Raw genomic sequence first — 10,359 nt, forward strand, 5'->3', positions numbered from 1 at the left:
AAATTAAAATTCTTCGAGAGAAATCTCGTCCAACAATTACTCCTCTTTTTGCTGTACAAATTCCTGCTCCCGAGTCAATATAAGCTGCAAAATACTCAGCCTTATATTGTTCATATAACATCCCTATCGGAATGTATATGGAGAAAGGACTTGTTGTCATTTTTTAAAGGGATTACTAAATGGCCCCGCCATTTTTAACAGACTGTGTTGTAACTCAGTAATCCGATTAAGACTATTTACCTTTAGTTTCCCTAAGGCCTCATAAGGTAGAGTATGGTTACTCCTTTCTACTTCTTCAATGCGTTCTAGTAAATCATGTTCATGACTTACTAATTTCAACTGTTGCTTCTTCCTCTGTCTGTGAACAGAGTTCTCGAATCTGATTAGGGGATTGTCCCTTATCCAATTCTCTTGGTTTTCCATTCAGTAGAATTCTTATTGAATTCTCCAAGTCTTTTCTTTTGCCATGAACTCTATTCTTTTTTCAAGGCATTTCCATGATTTATGGTCCTCCAGGAATTCTAGACCAAGAATGAGTTGATCTATTTCTTTTCCTGAAATTCCCCAGATTTGAACTTTCAATTCTCCAATATTTATCACTCCTTGGTAAGTTCCTTTTTCCTGTTGTTCCAAATAGTAAATCGAGTTACAAGGGAACAAGTTCCGATGACTTGTAATTTCGAATACTATTTTTACTTCTTTCCATCTTTCTGGAGATCTAAGTTTTCCTATTATAGAAAACTCTTTTTCTTCTGGTGGAATTTCTTGAATAGGAGATTTTTCCCATCTCCTGCTTGTCATTCTGTCTCCTTGGAAAGATAACCTTCGGGGTTCTATTTTAAGATCTTTGTATAGAACCGGTCTGTCTTGAATTTGAATGTATGTTTCCTGAATTAAAGGAAACTCGATTCTTTCCGGATATATTGCTTGAGCAACTTTTCCAAAGATCTCTGGAATTTCAATGAACTCATTTCTAATAAATAATTCAGAATGGTGAGTATTAGAAAGAGCATATGAAATTTGATACGTAATAGAATATGACCTATTACCTTCCTTCATTAGTCTTTTTTCTTTGAAGTTTTGATGCAAAGTCAAGGCTCGACTAAAATCTCTATCAGCTAAATTGTAGGCTATTCTTGGATAAATAACTCCCACAATTTTTCCTGCACATAAATTTCCCGAGATAGTTCCTAGAACCGCATCTTGTATATTCCCCATTCTTTTATCGCATACTACGATATCTATGGGTGAATCTATTCCCTCTTTAAAAGTAGCCTTGATCATAATCTGGATTGCTCCAATATGAATCCAAGACATTGCCTTTGCTATTTCTGCTTTTAATTTCTGTAATTCTTCTCAAATTTTTTCAAAGGAAATTAACTGCATTTCAATTTGATTACTGGTTAGTTCCATAGGGATCGTCATTTCCCTTCTGGATACCTTATAAATCAAATTATGTCTTCTTTGTCTTAGCCCTAGGTTTCCTAAGACTCTTTCAACTTGTCCTGCCGAAAATCCTTGGTACTTCTGTAATGCTGGATTTTCTCTCATAATCCTTTGGACCATATTATGAGATATCGTGGTTTGACTAAAGAACCCAGCCAAACTTTCATGTGTTTCATGGCGAAACACTTCCTCTTTACTCTAATTCTGATTCATCTTCAAAAACTTCTCGACTAAACAATATCTCTTCTTCGTATATGCTTTCATCTGAGGGGATATCACTATAAGAAAAAAGCTCAACAACAACGGTGAAAAACCGTTGGCGTAGGTAGTTTAAAACTGTTGTTAAAGGCTGTGTTGTTAAAGGGGGTGCTCAAAGACAACGATTAAAAACTATTGTCTTTGAGGCAAAGACAACGGTTTTACAACAGTAAAAAACCGTTGTCTTTTTTTCAAAAACAACGGTTAACTGTTGTTTTTAGCGTGTTTTTTTAATAATAGGACATTCAACAACAATTTTAAACTACATACGACAACGGTTAAAAACCGTTGTCTTTTTTCAAATAAAAAACAAAAAAAAATAAAATTTAATATACAAATATTCAATATTATAAATCAATCCAAATTTAAATTTTTGAAAATAAAATTTAATATACAATTTTTCAGTATTACAAATCACTCGAATTTGAATCGTAATTCAATACACACTAGAAAATAGAACTATAACTAATCTTGATAAACTTGGAACCCTCGTTTCAGCATAGATTAGCATCCATCTTGAGCTAGCTAGTACTGATTTTACAACTACACATTCTTGACCTGATATTTTTGTAGACGCCGCAACAATCTCTTTTTCTTTAATATGTATATCCAAACTGTAAATTAATTATTCAACCAAAAAAACCCATAAACATAATTCATTTAATAAATCAAATAAAACACTAATTATCAACATATAGTATTGTATTATGTATATAAAATCTTTTTAAGTAAATGTTAATAATGGATGTCGACTTTCCACTACATAAATAATCAGTATATTAACATAGGTCTCAAAGATCAAATAAAGAGTTCATTAAAATTTCAACTAAAAATCCATAAATCCTATGAGTTGATGAAAAACAAGGTTGGAACGAGCTAAAATCACCTCAAATCAAAGCTAACACAGGCTGGACAAAAAAGTATTAAACTTAAATAATTTCTTAGACTCATACAAGTTAAAAAAATTCATATTCAATTAAATGTTGGCATTTGGAGTTTTCATCATCTCTCTTTCCACTTCTCTAACTTTTTACACTTCTATGGTTAAGGTTCTAATGTTGCCCGTCGATGTAAGAGTTACTGCACTCACTAAGCTATGCTATTCAACCAAAGTTTAAAAGTTAATTAGCAAGAGAAATACTCGTCTACATGTTTATTTTTAGCTCTTTCATGGGATTTTCAAAGCAAGCTTCCACATGTCCTAACAAACAAGAACTAAAGCAGGTGTTGACATCCTTTTGAAGTAATTTCTAAAGCAAACAAATAACAAAAAATTACTTGGATGTCAAATTAAACATATGAAAGTAAATGATCCATACAAATATGTATACTTGATTAACGAGTCTAGCAGTGGAAAAATTAAAATATTAGATCTCTGTTTAGGACAAGCTATGGCCAGTGAATCAGGCAAGAGAAAAAAAATGATCCAGCCAAAGAAGGACGCAGGGGGTGATAAAAATTAGATATGAACGCCTGGTTTTGACATATACTTTTTCATTACAGGACAACACAGAATACTTAATATGCTTGTCCATACCTTGTGTCCGATAAATGATAATGTGCTCTCTTGTTTTCAATGGTGGATTCAGAGGGCAATCAACTTTTACTCTGGATGGCGGCTTCGAGAGTGGATTCGGTGAGCAATCTATCCACCAGCCTCAAACTCTTCCGATGATTGAACCTACAAAAATATTCCAATTAATACATCAATATGGTGCAATAAATGCGACAATAACTAATTTAAATCGAGGCCAACAAATCCCATTTCTGGGCAATACCTATATATACCTAAAAAAACCGCTTGAAACACGTATAAGAAGCTGAAAATGATCTCAAATATTGTCACTAGAACAAGGTTCAGTTTCAATTATTTTGTCACTAGAGTGAGTCTTCCCTGCGCAAGATGACGGACTAGGTTTAGTGGCTTCATAATTTCTGTTTTTTGGTCAATTCCATATGCATCATATGTAAATAAAGTTTAGCAAGATATCACAATCACCAATATGCATATATTAGGAAAATAATCGACAGATAAAACAGATAATCATATTATGGTGCTGGCATAAAAGAAAAGGAGCAAATAGATCCCACACTATGCTAGCTAGTGATCCAAACAATTAGGTGAAATACAAGATTAGGAAGAAAAATCAAACCTTCGTAGTTAATTCCAGCACAAGATCTGTACAAAATGACAAACAGAAAGTATTTATCAAAATGAGCAATAAAACTCAACTCAAATTCCTAAATTTACAACACTAAATGTTTAAATTCAGATACTATTTCAAATGGAAACAGATCAGTACAAATCAAGGGCTTATTGTGGAATCTGGTTCATCCATTGTAACTGAGGCTGAGGTGTCTGCTCTGGTACAGGAAAATTACTCGATGTGGGAGAAAAATTTAGAGATTTAAGACATACCAATTATCCCAGAAAAGTACAAAATAATATGATATATTTGATCACAATGTTCTCATAAAACGTTCCACATATATAAATCAAGAATCAAAATATATAAATATAAATCTATAAAAAGAAACAATGACCCGAGAATTCTCATAAAAGCTGCAACGATTTTTCTTTTATTTTCCTTTGTATATCCAAACTGTAAATTATTCAACAAAAAAAAAACAAAAAAAATCATTAACACAATTCAAGTAAATAAATTTCTAGCGAATAATATCTTTAAACTCATACTTAAATAAATATACTTTGACAAATAATATATTCAAACTCTAGATTCATTTCTTCAAGACCCCAATAAACTAGTTAGTAAATGAGAAGATACAAAATGAGAAAGAGACTCATCATTTCTGGCTATGTATACTGGCACAGTCGCACAGACAAGAAATACATATGGACATTAAAAATCACCAGTTATAAAATGTATATTAGAACTCATGCCACAGTAATGTAATCAAGCAACACAAAACATCAAGAAATCGAAACTTCACCTGAATAATTTCAACAATCGTTCGAGTCACAGCAAAAGCTGCCCTCTCAGTATAAAGTCCTCGAGAAACAATTCAGTCAAACAGCTCACCACCCTCATACACTTGGAATTTTCTGAATGAGTGCACATTAACTCTGAATTGTGAAAAGGAAAAACTATATCTACCACCAACAGAGATCTCACCAACAGACTCAAAAAAGCCTCAAGCAAATTGTCCCAAATGTCTACACTTCCACTAGAGGAATCTTCTGCACCAAAACAATAAGGCCCAAGTTCAGAAATGAGTTCTTTGTGTCCCGATAGTAGTGGCAGATAACCTGTTTTCGCCTAAAGAGAAGTGCTTACGTGAGATTATATGAAAACTGTTCAAGAAATTAAGTAAGTTTTGGGACTAATAATACAGAACCTCCTGCCCCGATTTCATGTAAGCATTGGGCAGCAAGAGAAAAGGGTCGACAAGTACCTCAAGATTTCAGTTCGGAACTTGAGCTCCAAACTCACTACTCAATCTAGATCAAGTTAGTAAAATCTGTCTTCTGAACCGAGAGATACTGAATAGCATTATAACTTTAAGTTATCCTCAAGATTCTCGAGTTGTCTCCAATCAAAACAAAGAAATTAAAAACAACAAATATGGTGTCTTTTAATCAATTAGTTTCCAATATATATATGATGGTAATTAAACCGAAATAAAAATAAAACTTTTATTGAAAAAAATACATAGAAAGTGAGATTATGTGTGTGTATTCCAAATTAAAGACAAAATACTTGGATCTAATCTAATTCAAGAAAAAAATCCACAACGAAACTGGTCCTTATCAATACTAGCGAGAGGGAATTTCTCTTAATAGAGGCCAGCTAATTCCCAAGACATGGACCTCACATCAAACCTCCAATTCAATGAAAATGAAATCCATATCAAATAAAAATTATAAAAAATGTGACTCGTCCATTTTCATATGATATCATGTAAAATAGCCAAAATCAAGTTTAATGCCTAAAAATGCATCCATAGCCTCGGTTCTTTTCTCCACATATTTCTCCAAGTACATGGCTCCATCTTCCCTTGAATCGTGTCAGTAAAATCAAGAAAAAGAAGCATAAAAAAAACATTCCTACCAAATTCGTCGTCATCTCCTACGCATCTCTGTCTCCGGCCCGAATAAGTATTTCTTATCTTCGTAATATTTCTTTTTGGTTTCTTCTTTCTTGGAATTTTGTTTCTGTAGAAGTAGGAAAGGGCAAAGTCAATAAATTACCTATTCGCATTCATATTGGCCGTACAAAAATCTTAGAATGTTTCCTATGAACGCAACCAAACAAGAAATCATGAATAGATTAAAAGATTTCGATTTATAAGCAGTCAAAATTCTCACAAGACGTTACACTACTATTACAAGGTCAAAAATTCGAAACTAACTAAGATTCGAGTGAAAATTTGAAGTGGATCGTGACTGGGAAATCGTGCAAGTACCGAGCCGAAGCCTAGCGATTCCAACCATAATCGAGATCTCCAAGCACTAAGCAACCTTCTCCGGTGGACGTCGCACCTTCTTCGATGACGTACGACAGTGGCCAGGAAAAATCGAAAGGGAGAAGAAAGGGAGTCGGGTTGGATGATTTAGGGGATTAGGTTTCGCTTCTTTTCCTTTTTGACTGAAGTTTTTTTTTTCAATATTTTTATAATAATAAATAATAATAATAATACTAATAATAATAATAAGAGAAAAGTACACTTTTAGTCCTTATACTTTCACGTCAAAACGTTTTTGGTCCTTAAACATTTCAAAGTAACACTTTAGTCCTTAAATTTTATAAATTGCAACACAATTAGTCCTTATAGATTTTTTAATGATTAAATATATTTTTGGGGACTAATTTATTATATTTTTAAATTATAGGAACCTAAATAAAATAAACATAAAAAATAAAGATCATAAATAATTACATATCTACAACATAAACATTTTTTAGTAACATATTTATTCTTTTTTATAATATTATTATATGTAAATAAAATTTATTACGATTTTTTTTATTTAAACAAAAAATATTTACTTTAGAATATGAAGTTTTGCATAAAAATCATTGAATATATTTTTTAAATTAAAATATCTTATACATATTTTAATAAGAACTTTTCTTAATGTGTTTTCTAATAATTTTTTTAAATAAAATTTATTTAATATCTTTGATACTGATATTAAATATGATTAATTATTTAATTTTATTTAATAATAAGATACGAACTAGATCAATTTTTTTAAAATATAAAATATAAATATGTAATTTATATAATTATGTTTGAAAATATTAAACATTAATAATAAATTTAAAAAAAAATAAAAAAAATACATATGGTATAAAAATTATTCTTGAAACTCTAATTTTAATTTTAGTTTTTAATTTTTTTTCAATCTGAATATAAAGATAAAACATAAAATATTTCTTAAAAATAAAATTTCATTTACTATTTTTATGTTTTATCTTTTCACAATATTTCATTAGTAATTTTATTCATTTTTAGTCACTAAAATTTAATAATATCATAAATTAGTCCTCACAAATATATTTAACTATAAAATTAATGACAAGGACCAATTTTGTTACAATTTTTAAAGTTTAAGGACTAAAAGTGTTGTGTTGAAATGTTTATGGACCATAAGTGTTTTGATATGAAAGTATGAGGACTAAAAATGTATTTTTTCATAATAATAATAATAATAATAATAATAATAATAACAATAATAATAATAATAAGGGGTAAGTGTGAAAAATAAAATCAAAGACAACGGTTTTCGTAAACCGTTGTCGTAGCCCTTAAAAAAACACACATAGACAACGGTTTACAAAAACCGTTGTCGTATCCCCTAAAAAAGCGCTCATAGACAACAGTTTTCCAAAACCGTTGTCTTTGAGGGGTAAAAGACAACTATTTTTAAAAAACTGTTGTCTTTAATTTTAAAAAACGCTTAAAGACAACGGTTTTTGTTAAAACCGTTGTTAAAAGGTAAAAGACCACAGTTTTGACATGAAACCGTTGTCTTTTGAGTGTTGTTGAATCAAGATTTTCTTGTATATCCTCAAATTGATATACTTGGAATAGATCTTGAAAGAAGACCGCATCATCCATATCTGGTGTTGCTTCAAAGAGTTTAACTTCTTTTTTCTCGTTTTCTGGACAATTTGTAGATATATGTCCTCTTGCTCCACATGTCCAGCAGTTGCAATCCTTGTAACTTTCACTTGCTCTTGTATGAGTTCTTCTGAAAGTTCTTCTTGATAGTGTTCTTCCCCTGCTTTGTGATGAGCCTGTTGTTGGGGATGTTCTTGTAGGTCCACTTCTTCTACCTGATCTATAGGATCTGGCCTTTTGTTTGGACCAAAATGTTCTTGGTTTCCAAGAACTTTCCATTCTTTTATTATAGGGATTATTTCTGAATTTCTTCCTTTTAAATCCCTGTGATCTGTTTCCAATGATCGTTGGAAGATCATTTTCTCTACAACACAAAGGTGTACGCTTATCTATACCCCTTATTTTCTTGTAGTTCTTCTGTAATGCTGCCATATGACACCATTCTGCTAATTTTCCTTTCAAAAAGGAGGCACGTCTTGCCAATGTATCAAGATTGCCTGGAACATATTCTTTAATCAGCATTTCTCTCCAGGGACTTGACATTTTTGCAAAAAATAGCTGAATAGCTATATTTTCCTCGACTCCCGAATTCCATCTGTATTTAATGAATAACATAATGTATTCATCAACTAAGCAGATATCATGTAACTCGAGGCTATAAAGAGCTTGAGTATATCTTCTCTTTTTCTCTGTATCTTGATTATTGAAATAGTCTACCCCTATGAATTGTGCTTTAAATAGGGTGACCATTCTTTCTCCAATCTCGATGAGGGATTCTCCTGCTAAGATTGATTCCTTAGTTTTTGGCATAATCATCTCCCATGCGATCTTAACAGATCCCATTAGACTCATTTCTAGAAGTTTAATGAATCCTTCTTTATTGAGATCTAATGTCCCTGCTGCTATTCTCATAGCTGACGTCCAATCATCTATAAGATCTTCTCTGTTTTTTAAGTCCAAAACATCAAGGTTTAACATAACCCCGTAAGGATGTATTGGATCTAAAACAGTTTTTCCGTAAGGAGTTTGATGGAGTGGGATTTTACTTCTTCTTGATCTGGTTCCTGCTGGATGTGAATTTTCTCCAACCTGGAACTCACTATGTGGTTCTTCTGTTTTAACCACATATCTTGGGGGATTCCCTATGGGTTGTTCACCCTCAGGGGAATTCATTTTTAGATCTACTACTTTGAGATTCGCAAAAGAATCCGCAAGATCTTGTAAATCCTCGAGATTTAATTTTTCTAAAGTAGTTATCAGATAGTGTTTTTCTCTGATACTGCTTTTATAAGATTAATCATCATTTCATCATTGGTTAAAGGTTTTTGGACCATTTTGGTTTTACCTTTCTGATGTAACAAAGGTTCGGTACCAAATGAGAGTGGTAACCTTTCTCCTGTATTTCCTTTTCTAGAACCCGAAGTGTGTTCTAGATTTATGATTTTATTTTAAAGATCTTTTAGGTTTCCAAGAATTTCTTCTTGTTTCTTAAGGATTTCTTCAATTTGTCGAGGTATTTCATACTGCTGATTGCTGTAATATTGTACCGTCTTTTGAATTTCTCTAAGATCTCCGGAGAATTTAGAGGAATATGGGGTAATCTCTAAAAATCGAGAGTTAGAAATCATTTTTCTTTATCTCTTCAAAATTAAGAGCATTAATCACAATCTGTTGTAAGTAATCTATTGTGAATAGATTAACTTGTTTATAGGATTTCATATGAATAAAATCCTCTTGATTCAAACCTTCGTTTGAAGTCATCTTTTTTTTTAAAAAAATATTCTCCTCAACAAAGAAAAGCATGAATTATCGAATAATATTATGTCTGAATAATTAACCTAAGGCTCTGATACTATTTTTACGGATAATTTTTTGTACCATGAATAAACACAAAATCTTCAGATTTTAGCATAAAATCTTTAGATTTTAAGCATAAAAAAGCATAAATCCAGTACAAGAATTAAACAATTAAAAATTCAAGTTTTGTGGTCCTAGGGAGCTATTGCAAAGAATCTTGTGGGTAGGGAGTTAGGGCAAAGTCAAGTTTGGGTTTGAGGATTTATCACCAATTTGCTCTATATATATATATATATTTATAGAAAAAGAGAAAAAAAAATGCTCACATTTCATATCATTTGCAAAACCACATAGGATATCAATTTGTGATTTATAATAATAAAGTAGGCCATAGATCATATAAAAATTGACCAAATTGTTCACACATGTTTCAACCGAATAACAAATGCTAAATTTGAAATAATGACACATCGATTAATGATACATAAATATTATTAGAGTCTTGGTTTTGTGAGTGTACATGTTCTAATTTAATTCCGTAAAGTACCAGCTACACTATTTTGCTAATTACTTTTCAATTATATAGTAATACTAAAAAAACCCCTCAACCTCATTTCGAAAAAAAAAAACCCCTCAACCGAAGGAATCAAGTTAAAATTCTAATTTTTTAATTTTATTTTAAAATAAAAAAAATGAAAAATCTTAACGGCCAAGTTTAAACTATAAAAGTATTCAACGTTCTCGCCTGAAGAAGGGAAAATGTCAATTACT

General features: G+C 31.3%; 1 long non-coding RNA gene across 5 annotated transcripts; it reads right to left on the reverse strand.

Moving 5' to 3' along the window:
- Positions 1–2,044: 2,044 nt before the first annotated feature.
- LOC140887851 (uncharacterized) lies at positions 2,045–6,298 on the reverse strand. 5 transcript variants are annotated; one of them, XR_012152023.1, is made up of 6 exons: positions 6,130–6,298; positions 5,119–5,878; positions 4,657–4,982; positions 3,858–3,883; positions 3,242–3,385; positions 2,045–2,318 (listed from the first exon to the last, which is right to left on the reverse strand). It is a non-coding gene; the product is annotated as an uncharacterized lncRNA (long non-coding RNA). The 5 variants fall into 5 exon arrangements; XR_012152025.1 differs by adding an exon at positions 3,493–3,598 and having other exon boundaries at positions 4,657–5,878; XR_012152024.1 differs by having other exon boundaries at positions 2,047–2,318; positions 4,657–4,903; positions 5,775–5,878.
- Between the last annotated feature and the right edge of the window lie 4,061 nt (positions 6,299–10,359).

The sequence above is a fragment of the Henckelia pumila genome, chromosome 3 (assembly GCF_033568475.1).
Source record: "Henckelia pumila isolate YLH828 chromosome 3, ASM3356847v2, whole genome shotgun sequence".
Lineage (NCBI taxonomy): Eukaryota > Viridiplantae > Streptophyta > Magnoliopsida > Lamiales > Gesneriaceae > Henckelia > Henckelia pumila.